This window comes from Balaenoptera musculus, chromosome 5 (genome assembly GCF_009873245.2).
Source record: "Balaenoptera musculus isolate JJ_BM4_2016_0621 chromosome 5, mBalMus1.pri.v3, whole genome shotgun sequence".
NCBI lineage: Eukaryota > Metazoa > Chordata > Mammalia > Artiodactyla > Balaenopteridae > Balaenoptera > Balaenoptera musculus.
In genome coordinates this window covers 84,701,896-84,714,770 of record NC_045789.1, presented here as the reverse complement: position 1 = coordinate 84,714,770, position 12,875 = coordinate 84,701,896, and positions in this window count along the sequence as shown.

Below are 12,875 nucleotides of genomic sequence, written 5' to 3'. Positions count from 1 at the left end.
CAGAGAGTTGGTGAATTTTGTTGGTTTACTGTCTCTAACTATTCGGCACAGGATTAAAGATTTTGGGGTAGTGTATATATGTCAATGCTACTCTTCATCCCAGTTTAGATAGCTAGTGGGAAGCAGCTGCATAGCACAGGGAGATCAGCTTGGTGTTTTGTGACCACCTAGAGGGGTGGGATAGGGAGGGTGGGTGGAAGACGCAAGAAGGAGGGGATATGGGGATATATGTATACATATAGCTGATTCACTTTGTTATACAGCAGAAACTAATACAACATTGTAAAGCAACTGTACTCCAATAAAGACGTTAAAAAAAAAGATTTTGGGGTAGCTGCATTAGTATGCATGTGGATTAGATGACAGTTCTCTTGTTGTTTTGGTCCAGATTATTGAAAGTTCCCCAAGGGCAGTGCTGAGCCGAGGTTTGCAATGTACAATTAAACTTGAAAGTAAGCTCCCTGAATCGTCCGTCTTGTTCCCTTCGCTTAAACTAATTCAGGGCAAAAGTCAGTGAGATTATTTGAAGTTAATTTTCTTGACAATTGTTCTGATATTGTGTGTACACTATGGATCACAATTAATCCAACTTGATAGTGTTTAATTATTTACCTTTTATTTGAGTGTAGGTCTTGAATATGAAGACTCATTTCTTAAATAGTGCCACTCAGGTCACAGTAGAAATGTGGATTAAGTTCCTACTTAGTTCCAAACTCTTTAATAGATTACCAAGAAAAAATAAATAAACAAGATGTCTGGCCTGATTAGAAATTAAGAGTTTACCACACATCTTTAAATACAATCAATTCCATGGCCATTGAAGAATGAATGGCCATAGAAATTGTAGAAAATCACCAAGGTGTAAAATTATGTGAACCAAAAAGCAGACTCTTTTGTGACACTGTACTAACTTTCAGTTTCAAACAGTAGAGCAGCAAAGAAAACTATCAGAGTTCACCATTAGCATCTAAAATACTAAAAAGATGTCAGAAAAGTGTGACTCATTTATATAAAATTGATTGGGGTTCAGATTAAGGAATTATCACAATTTCCAGTTAGAAAGGATCTTGAAAATCATGAGGACTCAGCCTATTCCTACTATGAGTATAGAATAGTGGAAAACAGCTTAAGTTTTAGAGCCAATCTTCCCAGGTTAAAAACCCTGCTCAAAACTCTTACTCTCTGACCTTAAAAAAAATCTCATCTTTCACTTTTACATTTCTAAAATGGAGTCTCTTCCTCATAAATATGTTTGTTTAATTTAATATGTGCAAAGAGTAAATGGTAGTGACTCACATATACTAAATAGTCAATAAAACTCAAATATTATGAAAATTATAAGGACTGTTTCCTTTATTACCTGGTGTGGAAAAACATTTTCTGTGAAGGACTAGATTATCAATATTTTAGGCTGTGCAGGCCACGTGATTTCTCTTCCAACTGCTCAGACGTGCCACTGCAGAGTGAAAGCAGCCATAGAAAATATGCAGATGAAGAAGGATGGCTGTTTTTTAATAAAACTTTATTTAACACACTGAAATTTAAATTTCATATATTTTCATGTATAACAAAATATTATTCTCCAAATGATATGTTTCAACTACTTAAAAATGGAAAAAAGAAAAGCATTCCTAGATTGTGGGCTGTCCAAAAGTAGAGAGCAGGCTAGATTTGTGCCACGGACTGTAGTTCTCTGACTCTTGTATTATTTCAGGCAAGCCTCTTGTGCAACTTGGGCTTGCTGGCCTTGTCTATACAATGGAGATTGCAGGGTCTCCTTACCTTACGCAAAGATGTTGTAATATGCTAATGGAGAAATGTTGGAAAATTGGTCAATAGCAAACAATTGATGATGTTTATATGATGCAGTTGTAAAATTGCAGAATACAACCAGAAATTCTTACATTAAACTATATCTTTATTTTTTCCTCATTTTAAACAGTTATGACACTTGTAATCAATAGAATAGTGTCTTTCTTATTGGACTTAATGTAAGTTCCTAAAGGCGGAACTCTGCCTATTCTATCTACCCTGATCTCAGTATCTATTAGAATGACTGGTACATGGTAGGTTGTCAACAATATTAATTGAATCAGTGAATGAAAAAATAGATAAAAATAAAATAAAGCATATTCCATTATTTAATCCTATCTTTTCCACTTTCTAAGAGTTTAAACTTAACTGGATGAAATAAAAGAGAATTTGGATTACAAGCTAGTGGACTATTGTTGAAATAATCATTATTGTTCCTTTCTAGATCATCTGTTATGCCTCGGTTGTCCAAGCCCTTGAGTATGTGACTCTATCATAACTTGCCTAGAAGCCCTTTAACCAGTTTTTTTTTTCACTTTCCTTCTTTCCATTCTCAGTCATTTCTAATTATTATGATTATTTTAATTTTTGATCCAAGCTTACTGTTAAATACCAAATACTCTCAAATACTGACTTCTAGCAAATACTCTCAAATACTGACTTCTTCAATCTATTTTTAAAAATAAAAATGACCATATGAATGCATCTGTGAAATCTGACAGGTTACATGTTCAACAAATTTAGTAGGCAATATATAGCTTTTTGGAGGTATTTTGAGAAGAAAATTAACAGGCTGTATTGTTACCATTGAAAAATACTTCCTCTTCTTTTCCCTCCTCCTTCCATTTTCCAGTTCTCTAACTGATATCTTGACGTGTTTGTTCTACATTTTTTAGCACCTGTTTTCTAAAGACTAAGGATTAAGTTTATATATTTTCTACTCTTCACATTTTTCAATTTCTCTTTTCTAATAGATCGCCATTATTGCCTACCTGTCTAAGATACTGTTGACAGATTCTCTCTTATTAAACCATCCATGTTCCTGAAGCCTCAGGTAACAACCACAGCAATGATCTGCTCCAATAAATGGAGAATAAAATTCCACACTTTTTCTTAAATGAGACTAAGAGAGAGAAGTTTCTTTTGTAGTCCACAGAATCATCTGGCATTTTCCCATAGATTTACAACAGGAAGGTGATTTGGAGCTTCCACCAATGTATTACCCCAGAGCTCCTTGTAGAAACAGTAAAGAGCTTTGAATGTGTGAGATCACTTCCCACATCTTTTTAACATCCCTACTTTTCCCACTAGGTTCATCATTCTTATCTAAGAAGGAAGATTCTCATTTTCCATGCTTTTACTCTACCACAGTGTCCTTAAGGGAGTGATATGTGGGAATATGGTCTCTAGAGTGCCTTTAAATTTTCAAGCAAGTGCAATCAGAACACCCAATGGAAAGTATACCATATTCTGCTACACCAGAGGTTAGGCAGTTGGCATCTTGCCTTTTGCTTAACATGCTAGCCAGTACAACATAATTTATATTATGTCATTTGTTATTCTTAGGTAACATGCTTTGACCATTTTGCCTTCAGTTGAAAGACCTGTTATACTTAAATCTTGGATTCTGTATATTTAAATTTGGACTAAATTACTATTCAGTCAAGATACCAATTTCTAGACTTGTGGTTTAATGACAGTATTATGTCCATTGGTATGGTATCACTACAAAGGCACTCATGAATATACATTTAAATCAGTGCCATAGGTCAAGGGTTGCACTAAGGTGAAGTTATGACTGTACAATATCAGCATAAAAGGATAAAATTGATGACCAGTAAAGTCACTGTAATTCTAAGGGGCAAAAAAGATGTGATTTACACTTTATTTTGCATAGTAAATGGGGAGAAATGACCTTTTTTGTTTCAAAGAATTCATGTTCAATGAAACCCTTTAAACAATATACACTTCAATTTTTATAACCAATCTACATGAATAACTTCAAATAAGTGATTTAATTAATCATTTGAAATTATACAAATGTTTCAACTAAATGGTGTAGTTAAAATGAACTAAATGTCTTAATCCCAAACTCGTTTCTAGAAAGCTTACATTCTCAGTGGCACAGATTTATTTGAATATTCTGTCATGCAAGGCCAGTTGCTAGCCTTCATAATCTTTATACGTGTAGTCATATAAAGGCTATATTCTCCAATGTGCCTTTATGTTCTTATGTTTCCTCTTGGTTGGCGTCCTTTCTTAGTTCTAATTGCTGTCTGTCTTTATCTCTCTTTTTCTCTCTCTGACACACACACACATATACACACAAACACAGAGTTTACTGCTGTCACCTCTTTGCCATTTCTTTCTAGCTTGCATATTTTACCATTTATCTGGTAACAAAGATCTATTGTTGAAAAGTAATAGTAAGAAGAAAGAAAAGAAATGTTTGTTATCACATCCTAATTTGATTTCCTTGATGACTTTGATGCCAAAAGTGCCTTATAATTATCAGTAGAACTAATAATTATTTCAGCATAATTATGGCTGTGTATGGGGAAAACTGAGGTGATCAATAGAATTCAATGACTAAACTAGCATAAAACCATAAGTGAAGTGATTTTATAATGCAAGAAAGTGAAAAGGCAGAATCCATGTTTTATGTTCCCAAAACAAGCGGCCAAAAGAAAAGGAAGAAAAAGGTCACTCAATTCCTTCTTAATCAGAATTGAACAAATCTATGTAATGTGTTGTGAAATGTAGTTATTGACTCATTGTAATTATTGTAGTAGGTAACTCATCTCCAATTATATCATCAAAATATCCACTCTTCGAAAAACTCATTAAATTTCCTTCAATGCTAACATACTCAGCTGCTATAAATCACCTCATATTTTTTGTTACTTTTATTTCTCAGAAAAGTTTGAAAAGTTTCTTCACCTTTTGTGCTGAAACTAACCCAGAACAACACACACAAATTCCCATTTAAGTATCTATTTTGTGTTTAGCTCATCTGTAGAGATATGTAGCTACTATTATATGCAGAATTTTGAAGCTTTACATGGATCTCTACTTACAGGTTGCAGAAATTAACTTGAACAAAATAAAGATGTCAGTTTCCAAAGAGAAGTCAGAAATGTTTCACAGGGTCCTCAATGTCCAGCCCGGACTAAGGGAAGACTGGAACAGGAAACTAGAAGGCTGATAGGGAACCGAGATGTGCTAATTTCCCTCTTTTTCTCTGCTTCTCCTGTCACGTGCTCCTTCTCTCTTTCTGAAAACTGTCTCTCTCTGCTTTACTGCACAGTGGAACTGACTCTTTTGTGCTCTAGCTTTCTATCTCCCCTTGTCTCTCTTAGACTCTCTCCTCCACACTTTTTGTTCCAAACACCTGGGTATCAAGTGATGATCATTCCAACTTAGATCACCATCTGTAGCCCAGTCAACTACAGTGAGGGAGGAAATGGGGAGGATTACTTTGTTTAGAATGGCTGGGGTAGAGGGTGGGGGAGCTATTAGCCCCTAAAAGAACTAACTGAGCTCCACAACCAGTTCAAAAAATACTATCTACTTGTGATGTGTGCTTCACTCCACTTGGGATCTTGTAATCTCAAGAGGCCCTTGAGTTAGACGTTTGAATAATCAACTGCAGTAATTAGATTTCAGGATTTTCGACTTTCAAGTAAAGAAGTCTATAATGTACACAAGGTTACTTAATGCTTACAAGTTACTTTATTATAAGTTGTTTATATTGAGGCTATATCTCAGCTAACATCACTATTTATGCAAAGGTATTTGTGGAGAAGAATGAGAGATTGATTGCCATCTAAAGTTCATAATGTTCAAATGTACAAATAGAGAACAGGTGTCAGAGCTTCTCTTCCATGAAAGAGGAGAGATTATTACATAAATTCAGAAAAAAAAGTGATTTAAGAAGTAAAAGTGTGTAGCTCATGTCAAATATTTAAGAAGTTAGAAAAGATGAAAGATGAAAATGACTCTCACCTTTGCCAACATAATCCAGATATCCTATATAGAAAAATTTGCTATCAAACAAAAGTTATTGTATTTGAGATCTTAGCCAAAAGTACTGGTTTAGAAGTAAGTGGAGAGTGTTTCTATGTTTTGTAGTAGTGAGTGAAAATGAGAAGTTTCCAGGGGAAACAATATGTGGCAGAAAAAAAAAAAAAAAAAACTGTGCACAAATATCCATGACACCTTCTTTCATTTAGTTTTAAATCCCCCCCTGAGATTTATCTGTCCATATGGCTGCTCAGCTAGAAAAACATATCCTATATTCTTTTGCAACACGGTATGGCCATATTTTGGTTTAAGCAATGTGAGCAGAAATGAAACTTACAATGTGTAAATTGCCATCTACTTCAAATCCCCCCTTTCCTGATAGCAGGACTATGATGAGATTGGAAGCAGCTGCTTTGAAGCTAGAAATGTAAAACCCAGGGCTAAAGAGTTGGCAACCCTGATACCTCTCTTCTGCTTAATTCTGAGCTATTTCTTTCCAGCAAAATGTACTTTAATTCTATTTAAGTTTCTGCATGCTAACCTCCATTCATGAAAACAAAAGGTAACATTTAACTGAACTAGTTTACTTGAAAAGGAATGAGCTCATTATAATTTAAGACTGGGAGGAGTAAAACTTGCTCAGTGAAAAGTACGGGGATATATTTTGTCTGTAATAGAGATGCAGGTCCAGGCAGTATGTTAGAAAAGTGAGTTGCACTTGATTCTCTAAAGGAAAAGAAGAAATAAATAAGAAGAGAACAGATAACAGAGCTTCTTGGATTTTAGGTGGCAGGTAGGAAAGGAGCACACTGAATAGAAACATGGTGGGATTTATTAGTTCCATCCTCAAGTGAGGATTTGAGAAGCCAGGGCTTGATAAGATCAACTATATTCTGCTATCCATATTCATTTACTTCAAATATGACTTGATTCTCAGGTAAAAGTGTTGGGATTCTTTTATTGTAGCCTACACAGAACCATTGACCAGGCATGAAATAGGAAGTGACAATTTATTAGTGCCCAGAAGGTCTTACAGATAAATCAGTGCATTTGGATTTAGGCTATACAGGCAGCAAAGACTGAAAGAATGCAAAGAGAGAAGGAAATGATGTGAACAAAAGCTCAAAAGTGGAACAAGGGCCACATAGAAATACTCTGTAAATCAGATGGACAACTACATGGACCCTAAAACATAGAGTATTAAGGCTAAATTATAGAATATTAGAAAACCTGTAAACTAAATTGTTTATTTTAGAGGAAGCTGAGAGCCAAGGATTAGAATTTACATGGTTCAGAGTCATGCAATCAAACTGAGTCAGATTCACTACTAGAATCCATGGTGACTTGGTTTCCTGATCCATGATTTCTGCAGACACAAGCACAGGTTTGCATGTTTGTGTATGTGGTGGAGAGGCATAATACGTGAAATATAATAATTGTCTCTTTTTGATGTTTAACTGAGAATTTATCTTTTTAGTTTATCATAAGAAGTGTTTCCTTAAGACGATATTGGTATCTTTGAAGAAAATGAATGAATCGGTAAGACATATAAATTTTGCTTAGCTTTTTAAAGTATGAAATCAACAATGATTATATATTATTTTTACTAGATTGATGTGAAATACCTTCTAATATTCAGTCTTTTATTTGGGCTGTTTGATTCTTAATTTCTTACCATGTCTATAGTCTCTTTCTCTTTTCTTTCTTTCTTTCTTTCTCTTTCTTTCTTTCTTTCTTTCTTTCTTTCTTTCTTTCTTTCTTTCTTTCTTTCTTTCTTTCTTTCTTTCTTTCTTTCCTTCCTTCCTTCTTTCCTTCATTCCTTCCAGTTTTACACACAGAAAAGGACCTATGAACACAGCAGGGTAATAAAAAATGAAGCACTTTTCCACATAACAGGACTTTTCAAGAGATTCAAATGAATACCTACAGAGACATCATAACCATAAAGGGGCAGCCAAGATCCAAACGGAAAAAAACATGTGCAGAGCTCAAACTTTGCCCAAGGAGACACTGATTTAACTGAAAACCATCATTAAAACACTCTTCTACGCCATTCAAGATCAAACACTTGCACTATAATTGACTCTAGGTTTGCTACTTCTTCTGTGTGCTCGACTTACCAGTTTCTTAATAGAGAGACACTTTAAATGGTTTGGGCAGGACCTCAGTAAAGGAATCAAGAGACGTTTCAATCCACCAAAGAACTATCTTTCTGAAAGAGTACAAGAATCAGATGGCAACTCACTGAATTACGTTACCTGTTTGAATGTTACACATTTACATTCAATGTCTTATGACCCTCACTTCTTAGAGCTGTCTTTTGGAATGATGAGAATTTTATCTGACTACACGTGCGCCCATGGCTCCTACATCTCGTTTTAACCTGGACTTCCGTTCTTCTTCAGTTTCAGAGCCGTCCATCACACTGCTGTTCTGCTTTGTCCTCCGGTTCCTTTGTGTTCCCTAAATCAGAAATAAGCACACCTTCCCTCCAGTCACCTGTATGGAGTCCTCCCCATTAACCTACCTTGCCAGGTGGAGGTAAGGATGGAAGACAAAAGGTCGCTGTCCCCTAGAGTGTGAACTGTAACATCGGTGCCCCTGTCTGTCTACTCTTGTATCCCCTGTGTCTGTCATGAAGCCAGGTCCACATAACAATAAATGTTAGCTGAACGAATACATAAAAAAAAAAAAAAAAAATGTGAAGCTTGTGATTGATCTAATAGCAACAGTTCATTGAAAATAACCCTAAAATGTGGAAACTATTTTACCTTGACAATATGTGGAGCATTAATACTCACTAGAAACAATGTGATCTCATTTCATTACACTTTGCATACTTAAGTGTTCCCTATTGTATTCTTCTATATACTTTCAAATCAGAAGCATGACAGCTCCTTTGTATGCTGAACTACCACATGGTAGATACATCTTCCAAACAAGGGTTTGTGCACTTCAGCAGCTCAGCCAGAAACAAGTTTTTCAATAAATATCTTTCCTTAATTGTCTAGCTCATTAATGATTTTTATTACATCTGAAAGTGTGCCAAATCCCTTACGGAACTCAATTACATTTCAAGTGAAAAGCACAATACATGTAAACACTGAGATCTTATATAAAGAAAGATTTTTTTCCTCTTTTTTATCCCTCCCACTGAGACACTTTAGAATTTAAAACTATAATGTCTCCTGCTTCATGCATCAACACATGATATAATGTAGAATATAGTGAGATTGAGAGCAGGTGAAATGCAGATGCTAGCTCCCGAAAAATGTTCTAGAGAGGAAAAAAATAAAACAAAGTAGGATTTCAGGCTCTGAACTTAACCCTTTTTTTTGTATATGAAATAAGGAAGGGATTCTTGTAAAATGATTTTTACTCCCTCTGGAGAGAGCAAACTTATTGGGTAATAGGTTATCCTTCAGCCAGCAACAGCGCAGCTATAAATCTACAATGTACGGAATCAACAGAATTCATTACTTGTCATTGAATGTAAGGCTTAGAAACCTCAATGGAGAAAAATATCAAACTATATGTGCCTGTTCTTTCTGTATTTTTCTCATTTTGTAAGCATTTTAGGTGAAACAGTTGTGTCTATTACTGAATTTATCTTTACAGGAATGTTATGGGTTTGTAGTAAATATTAAATAACAATAATTAGGAGAGCCCAGAAGAAAAATCTCACTTTAATTTTAAAGCAAGAAATCTTACAAACAATAGTTTTATTAGAAAACAATGTACATCAGTAAATACATTTAAATTATAATATAATTTGTGAGTAGAATTAGCATGGTCCTTTGTTCTTTATACTTAGATATTTCCCTCACATTATATTTAGAGAAAACTGTTTCAAAATATAAACTCTTCATATCTAGCTCAAAAGCCATACTTATTTCATGGAATCACATAAATGATATCTAACAGGATGACTGCTAGTTTTGCATAATGGTTGTGATTCTAATCTAGATAGAGGAAAAAAAATCTTTTAAAAATATGCCATAATAAAGGTCATCTGATCATTTTAGCCTTCAGAATGAAGACAAGCAAACATGACAGTGATCATGAGAATAGGGTCTATAAACCATAATCAAATTATTTGGTTGAAATGAAATATTAGGATACTATTTGAATAAAAATCTGCAAATGTTTGAGTGCTAATTATATCAGTCATGATTTGACCACAAATGTTAAAACCTTAGCAACGTAAACCACTGGATAGACAAATCCCTGATAAAGAGTAGAGGTAAGAAATTCAGAATTAACTGCAATATAAGATATAATTATGGAGAATGAAGATGATGGTGATGCTGATGGTGATGATGATGATGTCTCGCAAAATAAATGTCACTACATTCTTTAAAACTACAGAGAACTGGGGCTTCCCAGGTGGCGCAGTGGTTGAGAATCTGCCTGCCAATTCAGGGGACACGGGTTCGAGCCCTGGTCTGGGAAGATCCCACATGCCGCGGAGCAACTAGGCCCATGAGCCACAACTACTGAGCCTGCGCGTCTGGAGCCTGTGCTTCGCAACAAGAGAGGCCGCGACAGTGAGAGGCCCGCGCACCGCGATGAAGAGTGGCCCCTGCTCGCCACAACTAAAGAAAGCCCTCGCACAGAAACGAAGACCTAACACAGCCAAAAAAATTAAAATTAATTAATTAAAAAAAAAAAAACACTACAGAGAACTGAGGTACTTTTACACTTGTAGGTAGAAAAGGCTTAATTTAAGAGGGTGCTGATTTTTAAACTGGTTCTTAAATGAAGGTATACAATTTAATATACAGTTCAGGTGTTTTAAATGGCTTCAATGCATCTAGAAATGTTACAGAGGAGTACGAAAGAAAAAGCAGTGCAGTTTAACTAGAATAACACCTTAATATGTTGGTTTAGTGATAGGCAAATCCTGTTCATTGTGATTGGATAAGGAAAGCACTGAATTTTGATGGAAGCTTGATTCACTATACAAAAATTTCTGTTTTTCTTTATTTTTACTGTTTTACACATTTTGAGTAAAGAGACTTCTCTTGCTTAATCACACTAAGTGAAATTGTTTATGATAGAATCTGAATCAGTTTGACTGGGGTTTACATAAACTAAATTAAGAAATTTTGTGAGACTATTCTAGAGAGTTGTGTTTTACTAAAAGTAAAATAAAATCTGGAGTGCGACATAAGGCTTCATATTTTTGCATTTAATTTAATAAATATACTTTTGAAGCTAATAGAACATTTCAATACAGTAACTTTTAATATCTTACACTTGTACTATTTCTTAAGCATTATTAACTGTGTATTACTAAAGCAGAAGTTATGCCAGAGAGGCCAAATCTACTTTGCTCATCACAAGGCCAATGCTGTCAGATCACCTGCCTCAAAACAAAGGTTCAGAGAAGAATGAATAAAGTATTACATGAATACTAATTTAATGGAATCCACTGCATTTTGAACATAAATATTTTCTAAACTAGTAGTCTTTAAATGTTTTTGATCATATACTCTTTAAAATAATGCCCGAACTATGTAACCTCAGGGAATGTTGTTTAGTAGTATGTGTAATTATCTGTCATAAATTTAAATAATTTTATGGAATATAATCTATGTTGTATTATAAGTATTGACATGTTAAAATAAAATCAACACATTAGTTTCAAAATATACATCCAATGTAATAGAAATATCAGAGTAATTTTAATACTATGATCATACATTTAGTAATTTTATATCATTTGTTTCCTCCTTTAACACAAATTCATTTATTCTGGGCTCTTTTTGTTTGTTTGTTTTGGCAACACAGCGCGGCTTGCTGGATCTTAGTTCCCTGACTGGGGATTGAACCCAGGCCCTCGGCAGTGAAAGCACAGAGTCCTAACAACTGGACCGCCGGGGAATTCTCCATTTATTCTTTAAAAAATTATTTATTGGGTGTCTGATATGCATTGGTTATTGTTCTAGACATTGACATATGTGGTGGTGATTCCTGCTTTCATCCTCCAATTTCTGTATAGTTTACATTGTCTTCTAGATATCCTGCTTAAGAGATCAAGGCATGCACACATTTATCGTTAAATAACATGTTGCTCTTATGAGTCTGAATATTTATAGGATTTTTAATATTCTACCTTTTTAAAGAAAAACTCAAATATCAGTGTTTTCATCTAAATAGTTGACATTTTAGAGAGCCTTTTCAATTTTGGAACTTAGGTCAACAAGTTATATTTTTTGACTATTGTTCTGATACTGTTCTTTTTTTCCTCATTTTTCTTTTTATTCAGAAATGATACAATTCCTAAGGGTCAGATGGAAAGATAGTACATTAGGATGTAGCTCAACTTGAATAATTAAAAGAAAAGAAAAAGAAATTCCACAATAGAAAACTATTGTCTTTAACCCAGTTTCTAGTTTTAAGACAGTTCATAGATACAGAACTAATCGTTTCAAGAATAGAATAGCCCAGTTCATCTTGGGGAAGGGCTCTACAATACCATCCAGTATATATCATAATCATATCCCTATACTTCCCAAAGGACCTGTGGACATTAACCGGAGAAACTATATATTGGGGAAATAGACCCAAATTAAAATTTTAATTAAATTTTTAAAAAATTACTTTATTATTATTATCTTATTTAAACAACTTCCTATTTATAGGAAACTCAGTAAAGCTCATTTAAGAGATGGGACTGCAAGATTGAGCAGTTATTTTTGCTTGATATCATAAGGTGGCTACCTTAATAACACACATCTGTGTTTGCTCGCTGTGGTTCCTACCTCACTGCCTTTGGCCTTACTCCTGTTTCTGGAATTACATCCCTAATAAAGGGATTATAAAATTTATGACCAGAAAGTTTTGTATTGGGCTCTGCTTTGGGGGGAACACAAGCTAAGACAATTTATCTATACCCTGAAAAGTCAGTCTGAGAAATGCCTTTTTTGAGGTTTTGCTTTGTTAGACACTTACTGTCTGAGGATTACTTATGAATTAACTTTGATTTTAAGAATCATTATGTTTCTGGAGAGCCAATCGTGGTGCCTCTCTTTCTT